The sequence below is a fragment of the Amblyomma maculatum genome, chromosome 1, assembly GCF_055883805.1.
Source record: "Amblyomma maculatum isolate TAMU_Amacu chromosome 1, ASM5588380v1, whole genome shotgun sequence".
NCBI lineage: Eukaryota > Metazoa > Arthropoda > Arachnida > Ixodida > Ixodidae > Amblyomma > Amblyomma maculatum.
This window is the reverse complement of record NC_139344.1, coordinates 133,371,176-133,380,543: the sequence shown is the minus strand read 5'-3', so window position 1 is coordinate 133,380,543 and position 9,368 is coordinate 133,371,176. Positions and strand designations below refer to the sequence as shown.

Below are 9,368 nucleotides of genomic sequence, written 5' to 3'. Positions count from 1 at the left end.
GGTTATCAGCTTCAAAGGGCGACCGTAGAGGTGCGGCCTTAACTTCAGAGTGGCCCACACAACGGCCAGACACTTTTTCCGACGTAGAATAATTCTGTTAAGCAAGAGAAAGAGTGCAGCTCACCTACTCTATCACTCTTTCGATGCCAGTCTGACGTTGGACGAGTATAGCAACGAGTCCAGCACCACCGGCATCCGTGTGTACCTCGGTGTCAGCTTTTTCGTCGAGTGCACAAGTATAAGGGGTGTGTGTCGCTTTCTGCGAAACTTGTTGAAAGCTTCTTGTTGCTCGGATGACCAGACAAACGGTGTGTGGTCATGTGCCAGAGATGTCAGCGGATCAGCAATCGTGGAGAGAAGACAGGTATGAAGCAGCGGCAGTAGGCGCCGAAACCCAGGGAACGTTTTACAGTTTTCTTGTTCTTGGGAACAGGAAATTTCGCAATGGCAACAATTTTATCGGGATCGGACTTGACGCCGTCTGCACCAACCACATGGCCAAGAAACTTCAACTCCCAAGTGACATTTCTCAGGCTTGAGTGTTAAATTAGCCAATCTAAGGGCATCCAGCACACTTCTCAGACGTCCAAGGTGCGGTTCAAACGTTTCGGAGAACACAACGACGTCATCCAAGTAAATTAAGCTAATCTGCCAATTAAGGCCAGCGAGTACCGAGTCAATCATTCGCTGAAAAGTCGCCGGGGCTGAACACAGGCCAAGATGCAATATTTTAAACTAGTAAAGACCGTCGGGGGTAACAAATGCCGTCTTTTCACAGTTCCGTTCATCAACTTCTACCTGCCAGTAGCTGCTTTTCAATTCGAAGGATAAAAATATTGAGTCCGGCGAAGTCTGTCGAGGGAGTCGTTGATTCGACATCTTTTTATGACACTATTCAACTTACGATAATCAACACAAAACCGCAGAGTTCCGTCTTTTTTCTTCATTAGGACGACAGGCGACGACCATGGGCTGTAAGTTGGTTGAATGGCACCATCCGTAAGATTCTCCTTGACTTTTGTTTGAACGGCCTCGTGTTCATTGGGGGAGATGCGGTAAGGTTGCTGCCGGATGGTTCGGGTATCGTCATATGTAATAATACGGAGTTTGGTAACGGTCGTAGGACCGCTGACTGCCTTGACGTAGGTAGATGAGGCTTCGGACTGCACAGATGCCGTGTGTAAACAAAAGTGAATGATTTCTCTCGGCGAGCACTGTCCCATCACGTGGACATTCAAAGGCAACACTCACAAAAACACTGGCCGGGGGGGGGGGGGGGGGATCGTAAAACTATGCGCGGAAATTCTAAACGTCGAACAAGACTGTTGAATGGCCGAGTCACGATCCGCGTTTTCGGTTGAAAACGTGACGGTGTGTTGCCTAAGGTAAATAACAGCTCCATTCTAATTCAGAAAATCCACACCAAGTATCAGACCCGCGAACGCTCCTGGAGCACAAGGCACCTAACAACAAACGTGGTGTCGTGAATATGCACCCGAGCCGAGCACTATCCTATCGGGGTGACTACGTGTCCACCAGCGGTGCAGATGGTGTGCTGTTGTGCCGGTCAGTCCCGCAGCTGCCACCAATGTTGTGCCGGTGGGGTTATCACACAGTAGCCCACCGTCAGCAGGGTTGTGCCAAGGAGTTGGTTGCGTAGCGCTCGTCACCCGTTTCGTGAACGAGGGCTGTCAGCTCTCAGCTCCCTGGCCGGTAGCGATGAATCCGAGTCGGCGCTGGTGAGATGAAGAAAAAGCTTTATACAATATTTACAGGCATTTACACAAAGAGATCGGCTCGGGGGCCGAAAGCTAACATAGCCATACGCGACTGTTCTCGCGCAGCGACGGCCGGGGAGATTGCGCCGCGTCCGCTCTCTCAGGGGGCGAACCGCTCCCGATGGACGCTAGTGACGAACTCACACTCGGAGTCTCGAACGGAAGCACTTGAGACTCCTTAACTGAGAAACCGTTGACGCTCAAATGGTCCAATCCGACGGCAGCACTTTCGCAGGGCAAATGGGAGAGCTTGCTGCGCTCTTGCTTCAAATATGCCGCGGAGCGAGAGAGGGGGTCCACCGCCAGGGCCACGGCGCCGTGTTGTCTGGATGCTCAGCTCATGTTCAAACATGTCGCTTCTCTCCCCTTGGCACAACTCGCCACCAGTGCACCGGTGCTTTGCACAGAAGTATCCGGATTTTGTGAAGGAGGCGTTTGCCGGAGAAGTTTGACGTCTGGCTGAATTTCTGGGAGGCTTTGGCCTGGCACAACAGCAACCCCGCCATCAGACAATGCGCCGGGAAGACGAGCTGCTCGCATGTGGCTCGGATACCGGGCGCGCTCTTTCGCCAGATTTCTCCAAGCTCACGTCCAGTGTCCGGGCGTCAGGTAGCCTCACGTGCCTCGGGTTCCACTCGCCAGGTCAGGATCTCTGCCGACAGCCTTGTTGCCGGAGCACATCGACCAACTTCGCTCGGGTCGCTCCGATGCCCTTGCCTCTCGCCACTGGTAGTGGTAGACTGTTCTGCGGCTTGCAAAACCGACCGACAACAGGCAACACCCAACACAAGCAAGTACCCTCGGTCACCAGTCAAACACCAGAGGCAAAATTTCAAATTCAATTAGCTAAATTGTTGTCCCCTTTTTGCTCCCACTACAACAAGAGACAAGTGTATAGGATGCAGTACACAAGGTTCAAACAACAATTTTGCACAATAATGATACATTAAATAGCAGGGAAAGTAATAATAATGAAAAAGTCCCCTTGGAATCACTTGGACCGTGGACCACAACTGAGGAAGCAAGGAGGTCATGCAATTTTGCCCCGATTTGCATACAGCATTACCGTTAGTGACCAAACGCTCGTCAAAGGTAGCTATGTCTTGAATGCACGACTCAAAGCATCCAATAAGTTGGCATTGTACTGCTCTCTTCCGCAAGCGGCAGAACGCGAAGCAGGATTCGGGCGGTTTGGCTCTCCTCCCTTCGCTACAGCTTCGGCTGTCCATTTTTCTACGAGGCCTTTCTTTCCACTTTGTGTGTGAGAGAACAGCACAAGTTACTTGCTTTGTGGAACGATCTGTCTTGTTCCTTACGCTTTGCGCACCAATCGCGCATTTTCTCAGCACAGGTGCATTTGTGCCGCTGGGATCGCCGCTTCTTTTCCTTTCGCGATCGTTTGCGTTTTCTCACCTTTAGATGACAGCACTCTTTCATGCACATGCCTTTCCGCTGTTTTCGGCGGAAGCCCTTGAATTTTTGCTTTCTTTCTTTTGGTGCCAGCTCTTTCAAGCTGCCGGTAACCGGAGCGAGTATGGCGCCTGCATCGCTGCCAGCAGCGCATGACTCACAGCCAGTCGCGTCCGAACAAGGCTCGCTCACGCCAACCCCCGAGCTAGGTATATCCTCTGCAGGTTCGCCACTCAAATTACCCTGAACCGCCGGTGTGCCGCAGCGTGGTTCGCTCATCGAAGCAAAATCAAGTTGTTTCGACAGATTTCGCGCTTTGGATCGCGTGAGGGCCATGTACGCCACATCGGCAAATAATGATTTGCCCTGATCATTTAGAAGCTGCTCCGAGCTGTTTGAGAAGAGGTAGAGAAATTGCTCCGGGAGGGCGGCAGACACAGCGGCTTCTGTGTTGAGTTTACCAAATTCTCCTTCAATGGTGAGCATCGCAATCGGTAGACAGACGCTCTGCTCCTCGGCCACTTGATGTATCCAAGCGCATTCTCCGGTAAACTCACTCGGGGATACGAAAGACTGGTGGATAATGTCCATAGCTGCTGCCGAGTCCCGATGTGGTCTACATTTTTTTCCGTTTACCTTAATCTCCTGCATATATGGCTCCAACAGTCGCAAGTTTTTGTCTGTTTCCCGAATGGTCGCCAACACAACTCTCTGTTTACAGTACGTTGCGAGGTGCCCTTCCCTTTTGCAGTTATAGCAATTCAACGGTTTGCGTTTTTCAAAAGAACGTGTCGCATCGCTGCCCTGTTTGGGAACATCATTAGCCCTCTGAGACTCATTCTGCTCCTCCCTTACAGTTTCTTTTGTAAGAGACGAGTATTTACGAAACTCGCGACGCGTGAATGGCTTCCGTTGGTCGAGCCTCCTCGAAAAGCCATCTTTCCTGTCAATTTTGTCTGCGCGCACTGCTTTGTTGTGCAAGCTTCGGTGGGCGTAATATTCTTCCGCTAACTCTGCTGCCTTGTTTAGATTAACGTCCGCTAGCTTATCTAGCAACCAGAGCCTGACATAATCATCGATGCAACGGTAGAATTGCTCTAGTGCGATGCATTCCACGACCTTATCGCGATCGTCGTAAACCTCTTCGCCCTTGAATCACTCAACTAGGTCGGCTTTCAGACGGAACGCGAAGTCAACATGCGACTCTATACCCTTATGAGCATACTGGAACCTCTGCCGGAAGGCTTCGGGCGACAATTTGTACTTCCGCAGTAGTGCTTCCTTGACATCACTGTAGCTTTCGAAAGCCTCTTTCGACAGACACGTGATTACGTCAGATGCCTCCCCGGGAAGCAAAGCCAATAAATTCTGTGCCCAGAGGGATGGCTCGATGTCATTTCGTTCGCACACATGCTCAAATTTCACGAGGAATTTAGCCATATCCTCGCCAATGGCAAAAGGCGGTAGTTGATCACGGATTTTGGCACTGTTAGAGGGGACTGTCGCAGAAGCTAAGCTAGGTGCTGGCGAGCTTTTACGGAGCTCCAACTCTTTCATTTTAAGCTCCATCTGTCTAAGCGCCTCACGCTCCTGCATTTCTTCCTTGCGACGTTCCTTCTCGTCTTCCCGTTTATGGCGCTCACTGATATCAGCCCAGGCCTCTGTGGCTTCCTCAAACGTCACGTCCTTAGTCTGCATCACGTGGTCTGCATGATCTCAAGGATCGGTTTCTTTATTTTCATTGAGCCCACATCGATGGCCAACTCCTCACAAATCTGGAGAAGTTCTTTGACCTTGTAACTCTCCATCTTTTACACCGGCCTCTTGTTGTTCGCCTTTTTAGAATAGTGCACTATACGTTCGCTGTCTCGCTCCTAGCAAGAGACGCGCGAGCCTTTCTCACACTGATTGCCCTCTCAGCATCCCTTGGTTTTCAAAACACTTCCTGTAGGCTTGAAACGCAAGGTTAACACAATGCTACGCTCAGCCTTTCTCTTAGCTACCCTGTGTGTCAGAGAAAGTCTGGCGTTTGAGGGAAACTTCAGGTGCTCACCGCGCCGAGGTGCCTGACGCCGGTCAATCCCGCAGCTGCCATCCAATGTTGTGCCGGTCTATCCCGCAGCTGCCACCAATGTTGTGCCAGTGGGGTTATCACACAGTAGCCCACCGTCAACAGGGTTGTGCCAAGGAGTTGGTTGCGTCACACAGTAGCCCGCCGTCAACAAGGTTGTGCCAAGGAGTTGGTTGCGTAGCGCTCGTCACCCGTTTCGTGAACGAGGGCTGTCAGCTCTCAGCTCCCTGGCCGGTAGCGATGAATCCGAATCGGCGCTGATGAGATGAAGAAAAAGCTTTATACACTATTTACAGGCATTTACCCAAAGAGATTAGCTCGGGGGCCGAAAGCTAACATATCCATACGCGACTGTTCTCGCGCAGCGACGGCCCGGGAGATTCCGCCGCGTGCGCTCTCTCAGGGGGCGAACCGCTCCCGATGGACGCTAGTAACGAACTCACACTCGGAGTCTCAAACGGAAGCACTTGAGTCTCCGTAACCGAGAGACCGTTGACGCTCAAATGGTCCAATCCGACAGCAGTACTTTCCCAGGGCCAATGGGAGAGCTTGCTGCGCTCTTGCTTCAAATATGCCGCGGGGCGAGAGGGGGTTCACCGCCAGGGCCACGGCGCCGTGTTGTCTGGATACTCAGCTCATGTTCAAACACCTCGCTTCTCTCCCCTTGGCACAACTCGCCTCCAGTGCACCGGTGCTTTGCACAGACGTATCCGGATTTTGCGAAGGAGGCGTTTGCCGGAGAAGTTTGGCGTCCGGCTGAATTTCTGGGAGGCTTTGGCCTGGCACAACAGTGCCGATACATGAGGTCATAACGTTTCGAAGAAGCTTGGACAATTTGCCGCTTAGAATACAGAGGTTCGCCCAGGTGTCGCCTCGTGTTCAAGTTAAATCTTATTTTAAAAATTCGTGTTTGGTTAATTGGATACCTAATTCTGTTTCAGCCCACTCCCAGTACCTAACACATAATTCAGGTGAATCATATGTGGCCCTGGTTTCTTCTCGTGTGCCGCAAGGCTCTGTTTTAGGGTCCTTACTTTTTTACTGTAGATTAACGACCTACCGAATAATATCAAATCTAAGATTCGCATGTATGTCGACGATTGTAATTTTTGACATCATTAATTGCCCTGAAGATCATTATCAACGGAACAGTTCATTAACTACATTTTCTGAATGGTGCAATAACTGGCAAATCAGTTAATTTTCGTAAATCTGTAGTCATGACATTTTCTAACAGCCCCTCCCTTCCTTTTTTCGCCTACTCATGTAATAGCATGTCACTGGAAAGGGGCTTTAATTACGAGTATTTGGGAGTTCTCATCAGTACCAATTTATGTTGGTCCAAGCACATTGATTACATTTGTAGCAAAGCCCTAATGAAATTAGGATATTTAAGATGTACTCCAACTCAAGCTCCAAGTGAAGTGAAGTTACCAATGTATAAATCATTAATCTGTCCCGTACTAGACTATGCACGAGTTGTATGGAACCCTCACAAACTAACTATATTCGCAAGATCGAAAGAGTTCAAAAGAAAGCCCTTCAGTTCATTTGTCACCAGTATCACCGTGATATTTCGCCTATTCTGCGCTCCTTTCCTTACAGTTTACTACACTATCACGTTGCCGGCATTTGGAATCGTTGAAATTCTTGTATTTTATCATCCATGCTCATTATCGACTTTCATCTAACAGTTACATTTCTCCAGCCTGGCCTACTACCTCCAGACAATACCATGAGCTTAATATTGCCCCCTACTTTGCTGGACATAATCCATTTAAAAACAGCTTCTTCCCTCACATCATCACAGCTTGGAATGAGCTTCCTTGCTTGCTTCGCTCCCTTCCTTTACAAAATTTTACTGACGCCATCGCACACTGACTATTTCACATAGTTAAGCAACCTCTAGCCGTTATTAGTGTTGTTGCTCTGTTTAAATTCTGTCTTGTTACTGCTCTACTGACTGTATTATATAATTATTTCATTTAGATAATGTTCACCTCCCACTCCTGCCTGCTGTAGCTCCGGATGGAGTTGCAGTACGTAAAAATACATAGAATAAATAAATAACGCACTTAACTTGTGTCCATCCAAAACTACAGTTATGTCAAGTGACGGGCGGTTATGCATTTGTGACGTCCTCGTTTTCGTAGGGCCCGTGGCAGTTGACATCCGCGTCGTCGGGGGGATTTCATCGCGATGACTTCTAGCGACCCCGCCTCCGGACGTCGCCGTCTTTAGTATCCCCGGCGGGGGCTAGGGGATCGTCCAGGTGCCCCACGTGAGAAAGTCCGGGATGATGGGGAGAGGTGGCGAGGAGAAGGAGATCGTGACAGCCGCCGCTGAGAAGATAGATGCTGCTCAGCGACATACTCTTCGATTTCCCTGGGTCGTTGTCCGTAGGGTGGTCGTCGCGCGGTGGGGGCAAAACCCTGTAGGCCTAGTTTACGATAATGGTACTGTCGAAAGAGATGGCCAGGCTCACCACAGTGATACCGAGGGGCCTTGGATCAGGAGCACGCCAGATATCTGATCTTCTCCGAGGCGGTCATTGCCTTGGAGTGTACACTGGGCCGGCTGCACGCATAGAAGAGGATGTCGAGATACAGGAGAAATTGGCGCCGGAGCTGGTGCTGCAGGCAAAGACGGCGTTAGAGCTTGTCGTACAGGGAAAAATGGCGCTGATGATGGGCAGAACGTGCCAAAATATCAGCGTATGTTGGAACTCTGCACTTTGCTGGGTAAGGATGTAGATCATCACCAAGTGGCTGAGGCCAGGTGGCTTGACATACCTTGTCGCAAATGTTATCAGCAATAAAGGCACTCTGCGGTTGAGGTACACCGCAAAGCTTTTGCAGTTCGTCTCACACCACAGAGCGAATGGAACGATTCACCGATGACTCCACAGGCCTGAAGCGACTCAATAGGGGTTGCAGCGAAATATAGTCTATTGCAAGCGTTGGCCCGCTGCTGAAGGACCTCCATTGTCGATGCCTCTGACAGGAAATTGGCCACTGTAGCCGAAGGACTGTGCGCAAGGTCAGCAAACAGCTGTTATTTTACTCCGCGCATTTAAGTGGCGCAGTTTCTTGTCCTCCGACATGGCAGGATCGGCACGGCGGAACAGTCGCGTCACATCTTCAACATACATTGCGACGGTTGGAAGCGAGACTGGATTGCCAGCTCAGCTGGTTCTTGGTAGTCTGGACTATAATGTAGTCCTCGAGACTTTGACGGCGAAACTCACACCAGGAAGATAAAATCACTTCGCGGCTCTCAAACCAAGTGCGAGCGCCGTCTTCGAGGCTGAAGAAGATGCATCTAAGCTTCGCGGTGTCATCCCACTGATTAAGACAAGAGACTCGATCGAACTGGGAGAGCCAGTCTTCTACATCTTCCTCCAGTCTACCGTAGAATGACTTCGGTACTCGCGGGGTGTGCAGGGTGTAAATAAGAGTACTTTGCGCGGGGTGTTGAGGGGTAGCTGCAGCGGCCGGCTCGAGTTGCGGCGGCGCCGCACCATGCATGGCTGCTCGGAGGGCTGGCCCTGAGATTGATTCCAAAGGTCCGTGTTTGGGTGGCAGACCTAGGTTCTTTCGGCTAACGTGATGAATTGGTGTCTCAACAAGAGCAGAGGTAGAGTCCAGGTCAACAGGAGGAGGGCGGGACATAAGTACTGAGCCGCTACCCAGCAAACCACCACCAAATATGTCACAAATATCTAAAATAGACACAGCTCAGTTGACAGAGACAACCCTGTGGTCAGCGCTCGTAGCTCCCAACTGCGCGAGCTCTTCTTTCTCTGCTCCCAACTGCGCCAGCTCTTTCTTCTTTCTCTGCCAACTGGTAAACCCGGTGGCAATATATAGGTCTGTGATTCTACTCGCAAAATTTTAGTGCCTAGCGTGCGGCGCATATTAAAAAACAAAACGCGATAGAAATCGGAATCGGGAAACTCCTTCCACCGAGAGCGACCGCAGTTTTGGACTGCTCTTGTGACGTCACAGAAGATACGCGGCGGAGCATTGTCTGCAGTGCAGGCTGCAATATCAAAGGACGCGTCTTTTTCATCCTGTTTTTTGGACGATTGACGCAGTGGTCGTCCTTCA

At 50.5% G+C, this 9,368-nt stretch overlaps 1 pseudogene; it reads right to left on the bottom strand.

The window, feature by feature from the left end:
* Nucleotides 1–332: 332 nt before the first annotated feature.
* On the bottom strand, nt 333–4,996 carry LOC146203965 (uncharacterized; annotated as a pseudogene).
* Nucleotides 4,997–9,368: the final 4,372 nt, after the last annotated feature.